This window comes from Notolabrus celidotus, chromosome 22 (genome assembly GCF_009762535.1).
Source record: "Notolabrus celidotus isolate fNotCel1 chromosome 22, fNotCel1.pri, whole genome shotgun sequence".
Classification (NCBI taxonomy): domain Eukaryota; kingdom Metazoa; phylum Chordata; class Actinopteri; order Labriformes; family Labridae; genus Notolabrus; species Notolabrus celidotus.
The window spans coordinates 1562692-1575499 of NC_048293.1; the positions used below are offsets into that span (position 1 = coordinate 1562692).

Sequence of the window (12808 nt, forward strand, 5' to 3'; positions counted from 1 at the left end):
ATGCTACCAGGAATAAAAATCTAATTACTGGAAAAAAAACTTAGGTTAAAATGTTCCAGCTTTAGCATTGTATGCAGAGGGCCACAGATATGGAATGAGCTCGACAATGGGTTAAGAATGTCACATTATATGCCACTTAAAACGCATTTTTGGACCCCTGAACATGAATGAAAGCGCAGATATTTTTGCACACTCAATTGCAAGTTATTATAGGTCTCGCAAAAAAAAATGTCAGTAGCGCCCCCTAGAGGTAAAAATAACATGCCACGCATAGAGTTTTTTTGAGCTACATGCATGAAAAGTCCTACACATATTCATGGCATCAGGACGCACAAAAAAGCCTCTTGCACCCATATTTGAAACTCAACAGGAAGAGCGCCACCTAGCTTTGAACATGAAAAATGGGACTAAACTGGGTCCGTGCAAGGGTGCATACTTTTGCTAATTTCTCCTAGAGCTTTTCTCTGATTCAGTCCAAACTAGACACATTCTATAGTAAACCCATTGACGATTAATACAAAGTAAAGGCATTCCGTTCAGACGAAAGTTGTGGGCGTGTCAGACTTTGGGGCGGGGCATCAAAAAAAAACTTCGGAATATGGATTTTTGTGACTTTAAAGTGCACGTTATCTCACCTCATCCAACACACTCGTCAGTGCTGGGAAAAATTGCGACATTTTATGGGTTTCGCAAAAAAAAATCAAAAAAATGTGCTCACTAGCGCCCCCTACAGTTTTCAAAACCCCCTCCCCATAGGGGTTATTTTGAGTTACATGCTTGAAGAATTTTATGCATATTCATGGCATCAGGACGCACAAAAAAGCCTCTTGCACCCATATCCCAAACTCAACAGGAAGAGCGCCACCTAGCTTTGAACATGAAAAACGGGGCCAAAATAATGGTGCATACTTTCTCTATTAACTTCTAGAGCTTTTCTCCGATTCAGTCCAAACCAAGGGCAACCTATAGTAGACACCTTGACGAGAAAAAATTATCAGAAAAAATTTTGATCAGACAAAAAATGTGGGCGTGGCAGGCGTTGAGGCGGGGCATCAAACGCACATACAGCTTTGAATGTGAAGAATGACGCCCAAATAAGGGTGCATACTTTTGAGAGCTCCTCCTAGAGTTTTTCTCTGATTCAGTCCAAACAAGGCACATTCTATTGCACACATATTGACGAGTAAATAATTGTTAAAGGAATTCTGTTCAGACAAAAATTGTGGGCGTGGCACACTGTCAAGTTTTGAGGTTTTCTTGGCAATCTGCCAAAAACTTGGAACATTTGCACCACCTGAGGCAGTATATACTCTCAGAGCTTGCTTTCGCATCATGTGATGGGAAATATCAGGCGAAGGTTTACATGTGGCGACGGCTCGCGTAGGCGGCGGCCGCGGGTGTGCGAGGGCCCGTTCATCGCCGCTTGCGGCTTTAATTGTTGTTGTTGCTGTTGTTGTATCTTGTCTGTTGCCACTTTATTTGTGGGAAATTGGGGCCCCTATTAAAAGCTTTAAATAGCTTCCTTGGGATCACCCCTTTCCACACATCCGACCATTTTGAGATGTTCACTGAATATATATAGATGTATATTTGTGATGATGTGTGTGAATAAACTAAACTAAACCAAACTGTAATTACGAAATCAATAAAAAGAATTGTGGGGGTGCTGGTGGCCTAGCGGTCTAAGCGCCCCACATATAGAGGCTATAGTCCTCGTCGCAGGGGTTGCCGGTTCGATTCCCGGCTGGTCGACCATTTCCTGCATGTCTTACCCCCTCTCTGCTCCCCACATTTCCTGTCTCTCTTCACTATCCTATCAAATAAAGGCAAAAAGCCCAAAAAATATAACTTTAAAAAAAAAAAAAAAAAAAAAAGAATTGTGAAAGAAAGATATAGCTCCTTGTTTTTATAGTATAGTTAATAAGCCTGTGCCTTTTTTGTAAACAGTCTTTTGTATGATTTGCATAATCAGTGGCGGCACCTGTATGTCATTGTGTTAAACTAAGGTGGGGCTCAAAATCCATGCCGAAACTTCAATATTCAGTAAAAACATACACCCGCCCTCTTCGACCCAACGCATCATACATTACTGAATATATATAGATGTATATTATATTATATATAATATACATTATATATTATACATGATGCGAAAGCAAGATCTGAGAGTATATACTGCCTCAGGTGGTGCAAATGTTCCAAGTTTTTGGCAGATTGCCAAGAAAACCTCAAAACTTGACAGTGTGCCACGCCCACAATTTTAGTCTGAACAGAATTCCTTTAACAATAATTTAATCATCAATATGTCTGCTCCTCACACACATAGAGAGAAAGAGAGAGAAGCACAGTCTCTAAATGGACCCTGCCTCTCATCAGGTGTGAATGAAAAGTTTCTGGTTTTCATGAGTCTGGCTCCCCTTCTGTCTGAGGATGTGTAGAAAATAATGGATCCATAGAATCGCTACAATTTAAGAGTTTAGAAGTCTATTGACGGTGGTCGCCATATTGGAAATGCTGACTCAACCTAACTTTCAGTCCACCTTGCGAGAAGCAAAGAGAGGGAGTTGAGGCGGGCTTTTAGACTCCTCGCTGACAGCTGCAGTGCGCCCGTGTGACATGCAAGCCAGCCGTGATTATGCTGAACTCTTAGCCTTCAATTTTAATATCCCCAAATCTGAGTTATAAAAAAATACCCTCTTTGCTTGTTGAACCAGGCTGTAAACATTTTTATTAGTGCTGTTAAGATGTTTTTTTGAATGGGTGCGTGTGTGGCTTCAGGTGCTTTTGCAGACAGCCTCAAGTGGACACTCAAGGAACTGCAGTTTTTTAGCACTTCCCCATCGGCTTCATTTCTCAAGACCTGTGATAGCAGCTTGGCATTTTAATTTCACTGGACTGGATCTGACTGGGTTGTCTTTGCTTTGTGAGCCAGCTTCAAGTCATCTCTCAAGGAGGTTCAGTTTTTGTGCTTCCACATTTGCTTCTTTTCAACACCAGTTTTCCTGGAATTATATATTCTAAGTTATTTTTAAATGGATATTTATCATACTAAAACGGGGTAAAAGCTTTATCCTTGTAGACCTGTTGGTTTAAGACCAGATGAGCAGTGACGTGAATGAATCAGTGGATAAAGAGTTGCTTTGAGGCACCTTTGACCCTTTGTTGCCTGCCTGGTGGTTTACCATGGAAGGCTGCCACGAACACCAGTCTGTCCAAAGCTCAAACTTCAGCTCAGACATTCTGTCAAAACAGATATTTGCATAGTCTATGGGTAACAGCTGAACTGCTTGGCCACACAGCTTGAAGAATTAAGTGAGTTATTCAAACTATTTGATCTCTTTTCATGTCTTGTTCTGTTTCTAACCTTAATGAACGAGCTTTGGTTTGTTGAATGTTTCCAAGAACTTGTGAAAACTGCGGTGAATTGACTTCAGTGAGTCAGTGTTTTAAATTTAGCAAGTCAAAGAAGATATTCGGGTGTGAAATGTCATCCAGATTGAAGGAAACAAGTCTCATTTCTATGATTTTGCATCACCGTGTTCTTTGGACCGGTCTGATTTCCTGATTTACGGCCAGGCTGTATAAAACTGTTTGTGCTGCCTGTTTTAAGAACCTTGATCTGGTTTTGTTTAGTGCTCATGGTTGCTTTTCCTTGGATACAATAACAGTTCTTCTCGGTGTAACAGTCAGTTTAATAACGGCACAAATAGAGTGTGACAGTTTGGAAAGATTCATGCATCCCTGAGGTGTGATAAGGTTTTGTTGTATTGTTAAAGGGATATTTCACTGCTGGCAAAGGCTGTCGCTAGCGTTGAGAAATACTAATAATATTGAAATTGGTGCTAAATGATAGAAGTAAAGGTCCTCAGTGCAAAGTGACCTACAATAACCAGAATGCACTGAACCTGTTGCCCTTAAAGGCCACGCCTTGGCTCTTCTGCCATCCTGCAAGCTGTCATAGGTTACCTTTTCTGTCTGATTCCTGCATCCCAACTTTTTGCTTTTTAATCTGGTCAGAGTGTTTTGAATTAGGTATGCTCAGGGGTTGCCTCTCTCTTCACTAATTGACAGTGAGACTCAGCATACACTACCGTTCAAAAGTTTGGGGTCACCCAGACAATTTTGTGTTTTCCATGAAAACTCACGCTTTTATTTATCAAATGAGTTACAAAATGAATAGAAAATATAGTCAAGACATTGAGAATGTTAGAAATAATGATTTTTAGTTGAAATAATAATTTTGTCCTTCAAACTTTGCTTTCATCAAAGAATGCTCCCTTTGCAGAAATTACAGCATTGCAGATCTTTACCATTCTAGCTGTTTATTTGTTGAGGGAATCTAAAGAAATGTCACCCCACGCTTCCTGAAGCACTTCCCACAAATTGGATTGGCTTGATGGGCACTTCTTGCGTACCATACGGTCAAGCTGCTCCCACAACAGCTCAATGGGGTTGAGATCTGGTGACTGTGCTGTCCACTCCACTACAGACAGAATACCAGCTGCCTGCTTCTTCCCTAAATAGTTCTTGCATAATCTGGAAGTGTGCTTTGGGTCATTGTCCTGTTGTAGGAGGAAATTGTCTCCAATCAAGCGCTGTCCACAGGGTATGGCATGGCATTGCAAAATTGAGTGATAGCCTTCCTTATTCAGAATCCCTTTTATCTTGTACAAATCTCCCACTTTACCTGCACCAAAGCAACCCCAGACCATCACATTACCTCCACCATGCTTAACAGATGGCGTCAGACACTCTTCCAGCATCTTTTCACTTGTTCTGTATCTCACTAATCTTCTTCTGTGTGATCCAAACACCTGAAACTTTGATTTGTCTGTCCATAACACTTTTTTCCAATCTTCCTCTGTCCAATGTCTGTGTTTTTTTGCACATATTAATCTTTTCCTTTTATTGGCCAGTCTCAGATATGGCTTTTTCTTTGCCACTCTGCCTAGAGGGCCAGCATCCCGGAGTCGCCTCTTCACTGTAGATGTTGACACTGGCGTTTTGCGGGAACCATTTAATGAAGCTGCCAGTTCAGGACCTGTGAGGCGTCTATTTCTCAAACTAGAGACTCTACTGTACTTGTCTTCTTGCTCAGTTGTGCACCGGGGCCTCCCACTTCTCTTTCTACTCTGGTTAGAGCCTGTTGGTGCTGTTCTCTGAAGGGAGTAGTACACACCGTTGTAGGAAATGTTCAGTTTCTTGGAAATTTCTCGCATGGAATAGCCTTCATTTCTAAGAACAAGAATAGACTGTGGAGTTTCATATGAAAGTTCTCTTTTTCTGGCCATTCTGAGAGTATAATCGAACCCACAAATGTGATGCTCCAGATACTCAACTAGCTCAAAGAAAGGCCAGTTTTACAGCTTCTCTAACCAGCAAAACCCTTTTCAGCTGTGCTAACGTAACTGCACAAGGGTTTTCAAGATGTTTCTAATCATGCATTAGCTTTCTAACACGATTAGCAAACACAATGTACCATTAGAACACTGGAGGGATGGTTGCTGGAAATGGGCCTCTATACACCTATGTAGATATTCCATTAAAAACCAGACGTTTGCAGCTAGAATAGTCATTTACCACATTAACAATGTATAGAGTGTATTTCTGATTCATTTAATGTTATCTTCATTGAAAAAAAACTGCTTTTCTTTCAAAAATAAGGACATTTCTAAGTGACCCCATACTTTTGAACGGTAGTGTACAAAATACTAAGTGGCAGAATCTGTAGTTCGAAGAAACAGCCCGAGAGAAGGTGAAAGTCTGCAAGAGGGTTCTGGGTTCAAACATCTTGGAGTTACACATTGTTCATTTGTTATTTCTACCCACATTGTACTGATATATGAAGCTGGTTAAATATCTGCAAAGTTTAACTTGAACCATTTGTGAATGTGTTATTGAACCACATCATGGCATAACTGGAACATTTGCAAGACAAAGGCTGAGGGATGTTAAACTGATGTGATGTAGCATGTCCAAATTGGAAACTCAGTTTAATCCAAAGAGAAAGGAGAGGGAATGCTTAATGGGACTAGTTGACAGAGTCTCCTATCTCCATAAGGTTGCTTTGATAAGTGTTGATTAGAATCAGGGGCGATTCTAGGATCAGATTGTTTAGGGGTGCTGAGCACCCAGAGAGCTGCCTGACCGGGCAAGATACATTTCACTGTTTCTTACATTTTAATGTAATTTCATTCCCACATGTGTGAAAGAAAAGTATAACACTTTTTGGGAAAGTCTGTGACTAAACCATCAAATCTGATAAGGTTATTTAAATGCTGAGCCACAGCAAAAGAGGAATGGATTGGAATCATAAAAGAAACTTATGGTAGTCCTAATTTCTGGGGGAAGACAACTCATTTTGATACAGCAGCACCTCAACATACACATAAACAGTATGTATGTTTATTGAGTAAACCAGCCCCCTATAGTGAGGACCAAAAATACCCAAAAATGACATTGGAGTTCTTTTTTGGACTTTCATTTGAAATGCACAAAATGTAAAACATGGAGCTCAACCCAGTACTGTATGGTTTGGAAACTTTTCTAGTTTGTTAAAAAAACATGCATTAGAAAAAAAAAAATTAGGGGTGCTGGGATTCAATTTAGAGGGGCTTCAGCACCCCCCAAAATGGGCTAGAATCACCTATGATTAGCATTAACCCTAACCAATCGAAAGATTGCAATTGCAAAGTTGAGATGAGGGCTGTCCCAATATCAGAATTTAACCTCACAGTTATTGGAAAATCCACAATAACAATATTATCAAAGTATTTATTTATAAATTGTGTTTGGGCGGGGATGACCTTATCAGCTGAATCTTCAACTGTACTGTTAAACTCTTCATTAGCAGAGTATGCAACCATAATTGTACAAAAGATATAAAAGAAAGAACAAGTACACTAATAATGAAGAGTGAAAAAGCAACCAGATACACCGGTAACAAAACATCCACACGGCCCAACACCTGCCAACCATATGCCAACTCAATCAAAATCACTAGCTGCTGCAGCTTGTGTGTGTGAGAGCACAGACAGCTAACCACTCTGATATCTTTGACTCAATGTCCACCCATCACATCTTTAAATTTTCTTTATCAATTTGTCATTTTCTAACTTTTTGCATACACTGCTGTGGAGCATTTTCTGCAGATTTGAGTGTCCACAAACACCCTGTCTGTTTTACAAGATCCAAATAACTCCCAAACTGGTGAGGAAACTTTTTTGTGGTCTGGGCTGGCAACCAAGTCTTATTTTTCTTTTGCTTCTCCTTCGTCTATCCTCTGTTTTATGGCGGGCTCTAATAAGCGTAAAGAGCCACTACCACCCCCTGATATGAACCAGTTAGTTACATGGTATTACCATGTACACGGTTAATGTCAATGCCATCTTGGATTCAGAAATTGTACCAAAATTCAACCAATCCCTGCACATTGTATACAACCTTGCAATTTTGGCCAATATCTGCAACTTTTCCTCAAGTTTGATAGGTCAACCCAAAACGGGCATCAACCTGCACATTACCAAAGTTACTTCTTTGACATTTAAAATGTTGATCCTCATAAGTCTGCAGTGTTTAAGATCCATGCCTTTCTAATGAGAGCTGGTGTGATTGTTTCACTTTCATGTTGCCTCGATTGCTCGGTCCTGCCGTTTTTCCCTCTATAACATCAAGAGGATCAGACCCTACCTGACAGAACACGCAACACAGCTCCTGGTTCAAGCTCTTGTAATGTCACGCATTGACTACTGCAACTCTCTACTGGCAGGCCTCCCTGCATGCACAGTTAAACCTCTGCAAATGATCCAGAACGCAGCAGCACGTCTGGTCTTTAACCAGCCTAAGACAGCTCATGTCACTCCCCTGCTCATGCAGCTCGCATCAGATACAAAACTCTAATCATGACTTACAAAGCAATCACCAAAACCGCTCCAGTTTACCTGGAACCCCTCATCCAGGTCTACTGCCCTTCTCGCCTGCTACGCTCAGCCTCTGAAAAGCGCCTAGTGCTTCCAGCACACAAGGCCTCAAAATCAAAATCACTAGCTGCACTCTTCACTTCTGTTGTCCCTAAATGGTGGAGTGAATTGGCCAACTCCATTCGATCTGCAGAGTCCCTCTCTACTTTCAAAAGACAGCTAAAGACCCAGCTCTTTAGGAAGCACTATGCACTTAGCTAGACTGTTCTCCACTGTTGTCCCCAGTGGCAGATCATGTCGTCCAGCTACAGTTGACTCACACTGTCCTGCTCTACTCTGGGAATCTGTGTTCAGCTCTTGAGTGACCCAGCACTTGGTACTTTGGTCATTATTGTGGTGATGTTAATTGTTGATGATGATAATGGAAGGTCTTAAATTGTTTGGTTGCTTCATTGTAGATGTTCCTTATTTTGAAGAAAAAAAAAAAAAAAAAAATCCTTACTTACTTTTGTGCATTGCCTTTCCACTGCTTGGCATTACCTGCACCCAAATGGACTTGAAGCACTTTGTTACTCTTACTGATCTTGTTTCCTCTTGTCTAGATCTTTGCTTGTGTTGTTCTCGTTCTTGTATGTACGTCGCTTTGGATAACAGCGTCTGCTAAATGACATTGTAACATTGTAACATTGTAACATTCTTTAGATGAGGCACATATTTCCCTAAATGAACACTACAGTCTTAAATTGACCAAAACTGATGGTACAAGTCACCAGAAGGTGCCATATTTCCTGAGTTTACAATACAAGCTTTGGTGTTTACATGAAAAATAGTGTTCTGAGGAGCAGAAGAAGGCTGGGTGATATTCTCTAACTTAACTAGCTGTTCCTGTGACTGTGACGGCTCAGGTGTAGTTTATTTAACAGTTTATCAGCCTGGATTTTGCTCATATGTTTAGAAGAGTTAAATCAACCGTAATGAGAGCATGTTGGCAGGTTTTAAGGTGTCCAGTTAAGAAATGCTAACTATAAATGAGGCCCAAAATTAAGGCATACATTGATTGTATTTGAACCCGGTGTTCAGGGTGCATTGTTGTGCCTAAGACCACTCTGACCTGACATGGGTGAGACACATATTGACAGTCAATGTGATTGACCTTGGGACTGTTTGGCACACTGTCTCCTGTCCATTCTGTGGTCACTTCTAACTTGTTAAAAACTTTATAAAAACAGTAGATGTTGTGCAGCTCTCTTATCATTACGTCCAGGAGCAGTTTTGTGTGTTACAGTGTTGACTGACTTTTGAAATTTGCAAACAAAATAAAGTGTTATCAGCGATGAATGCTTGCATTTGACATCATTCTTTAGGTTATGTAATATGTTTTTATCCACTTCATTTTGGAGCCATTTTGATTTACTGTCACATCTAGACCTGGAGCTTTTCATCTTTTAATTTTCATGCAGTTCCTTGTTTCTTCTGATCTCAAACTATTAGCTGTGTACCGATTCAGAGGCTACAACATATCAAGGACACAATTTTTGAAGGATGGGACCCACCTAGCCTGTGTAGACCTATTTGGCCAAACTGAAATCAGACCGTTTGGTCACAGGGATTTCATGTTTGCATCATTATCGGTTATGTATTTCTCCAGTCAAGTGGTCATATTCCAGTTTCACCAGACACAGCCAACACAACTTTATCCACATTTTCTTAATCGAAATACTGACAAACCGTACTGTGCTACAAGGTGCCAATGTGTCTTCTGCGCTTGTTTACATCCAGGTAGCAGAGCATCCTAGCATTATGGTTTATTATTCTGTATTATTATTCATTTATGGTTTGGGGAATACTTGAACTGGCCAAAACTAGGTGAGCTTCCAATCCAGGCTGCCCGCTCAGCCCCAAGGTTTTTGGCATCATTCACAAAAATGTCACTTAGAAAGAAAGCTGGAGGTGGTTAAGAAGACATGACAGTCTGGGACAGAAAATAGATCCATGTCCGATCCATGTCCGATCCGCTACGGTCCTGCTCTGTGCTCTCTCGTCCGTCAACACCCATCGGTTGCGTTTTCGGAACGCAGCACAGAGCAGGAATGCTAGACAGCTGGAGTCGTGTGACTGAGGTTTTCCCATGGTAATCACTGAATCAAGGATTCTCCTCCTCCTCTCCTCATCCATGTTGTCTTTCTGGTCCTCTGAAAACCTCTGACCTGTTGACTCCAGGCCTGGCTCTGCTCTAAATTACATTTTTGTTGTCATAGTTAAGTTGAAAACGATCTGGTGATAACACAGAGTGTTTTATTCTGAAAATTAACCAGGTTTTAATTTTGTTTTGGTGCCTGACTTCCTGTCCCGCTCCATCTGCTCTGTGCTGAATTGATGCGTTGTGCTCCGGCATCTGGCAGAAATAGAAGTCTTGCGTATCTGATCCGTTGCGTTCTGACCTGCCGGATCAGAGACGCAGCTGGAACGCAACGGCGCGGATCCAGTGGAAGTTAACAGATTGACTAGAATAGAAACCTATCAGATCCGGTGCCATGATGGATTGGAGACAGACCGGACACGGATCTGGTGTAATTTGGCCTTAAAGGTGACATATCACGCTCTTTTTCATCAATATATATTGGTCTAAGAGGTCCCCAAAACATGTCTTTAAAGTTTATGCTCAAAAAAACACTTTGAAATCAGATTTTGGTCTGCCTGAAGAACCCTCTTCTTCAGCCCTGCTCAGAACACTCTGTTTTCTCTCTGACCACGCCCCCTCAGGAAGTGGATGTGGCCTCGGCTCTCCAGCACGTTGATCTAATGTTTACATGTTGGCTGAATATACACGGCTGCTCACAGACCCGCGTTACTTCAACCCTCTGAATCTGATCCAGAATCTGATCCTGACGGAGAGGCGCCTGCAGCAGGACCTTTCTGAACCATTGGTCACAGATTTAGTGTTTCTTGTTCTTTTATTTGTCAGTATGTCGACGTGTGTCCTGGTACATAGCTACCAACATGTAGCTATGTGGCTATGCTAACTAGCGCTAGCACTTTTCCATGATAAATAAAAATCATCCACTAGATCTTCAAATCTGCAGACGTGGGGAGTAAAACCGACCTTTGTGTTTATTAAGACAGCCTACAACTAGCATGCCTCCCTCCTAAGCTCCTTGTTAGCACACGTGTGCAGGGAATGAAAAACAGAGGAGGGGTTGAGTTGTATTTTATACAGTCTATGGGCTGAACAAGCTCCGAGCTCTGACTTCCTGTTACAGACAGGATGTCGTTGTGACGTATGAAAAACACTGAAAACTGAAATGGCTCGTTTCAGCACACATTTACAGAATGGATTTTTTTCATTCTCAGGGGGTTTGTAGACATGCCAGGGAAACATATTTCAGGTAGAGAACCATTAAAAAGTCCATTTTGCATGATATGTCACCTTTAAGAGTGGTTATTGCAGGAGGCACATTGTATTCACTGTAGTTCCTATAGTCCAGGAGTTTTCATGTCATTGTCATCAGTTTACAAGTATTCCTATATAAAGCCCTTTAAAGCCCTGGTACTTGATTACATATCCACTGTTGCAGTTTTCTACAGTGTAGCTGAATATTGTATTATTATTTAACCTTTATTTAACCAGGTGAGTTAATTGAGAACCAATTCTCATTTGCAATAACGACCTGGGCGAGAAGGCAACACAGGTGGCATGACAATAAATAAAAGACAAAACAAGAAACAGAGAGGACATACAGAGAGACCCTAGAGACAGAACAATACAATACAAAAATATGACAGCAGTGAACAACTTAAAAGCAATTTAAAAGCAAGTGCAGTGATGTTGAGTTATGGGGTGTATTAGTTTTTTGAAAGTGGCGAGTGGAATGAGAGAGGTCAGCTTTAGGGATTGTTGAAGGTGATTCCAGTCATTTGCAGCAGAAAACTGGAAGGAGATGCGACCAAAGGAGGTCCGGGCTTTGGGTGGGATGAGGTTGATAAGGCTACTTGAGCGCAGGCTACGGTTTGTGCTGTGAAGTTTGATTAGTGACTGTAGATATAACAGGGTTTTACCAGTGAGGGATTTGTAAATGAATAGAAACCAGTGTGTTTGTCTGCAAGAGTGGAGTGAAGGCCAGTTCAGCCGAGAGTACAGGTGACAGTGGTGAGTGGTGAATGGGGCTCCAGTGACAAAACGGATAGCAGCGTGGTAAATGACATCCAGTTTGTGAAGGAGAGTGTTGGAAGCGGACCTGTAGGCTATGTCACCGTAATCAAGAATAGGGAGGACTGTCATCTGAACCAGAAGCTGTATTAGTATTAGTTGCAGGAGTCTCATGGCTTGTGTTTGATATCAGTTAGCCATGAGCAGTTCTTCAAATGCCACCCAACGAGTATACCCTGGTCTATGAGGGCCATGTAATATAAACATGAAACACTAACTTAGCCTCCTGTTTATCTGGTTTGATTACAGGGAAGCTCCTCAACGTCTACAGAAGCTTCTGGAATAGTTCCTACAGTGAGGTGTGTTTCTTAAAGCTCCTTGTAATCATTGATTGATCTGCTTATGTCCACACGTGCAGCAGCAGGATCTCATTGTGCCCTCTGACTTTGATTACAGGAAAGAAAAACATGACATTGTCTTTGGTTTTCATGTGCGTTCTCGAGTGTCCTTGGAATAGAACCACGACAGTGATCCCTGTTGTTTTTCACTTAACTCACAACAGCAGAATAATGTAATAACAAAACATTTTTGCCTTTATTGGATAGGTCAGCTGAATAAAAGACAGGAAATGTGGGGAGTAGAGAGCGAGGGGAAGACATGCAGCAAAGGGGAGTTGAAAGCAGTGACAGCTGTGATGAGGATTACAGCCTCTGTATCCTGGTTCATGTTTTCTCCATAACTT

General features: G+C 41.4%; 1 protein-coding gene across 3 annotated transcripts in view; it reads left to right on the plus strand.

Annotated features, from left to right (window-relative positions):
* The window catches only part of esr2b (estrogen receptor 2b), a 64973-nt gene that overhangs the window by 18234 nt on the left and 33931 nt on the right, over window positions 1-12808 (plus strand). Inside the window, exon 2 of one of the 3 annotated variants that reach the window (XM_034674266.1) lies at window positions 12376-12425. The exons of 1 other annotated variant lie outside the window; for it this stretch is intronic. The gene's annotated coding sequence lies outside the window, so the exon portion shown is untranslated. Of the gene's footprint in view, window positions 1-7137; window positions 7210-12375; window positions 12426-12808 lie in introns of those variants that run through there. One more of the 3 variants, XM_034674267.1, reaches the window with a different exon arrangement.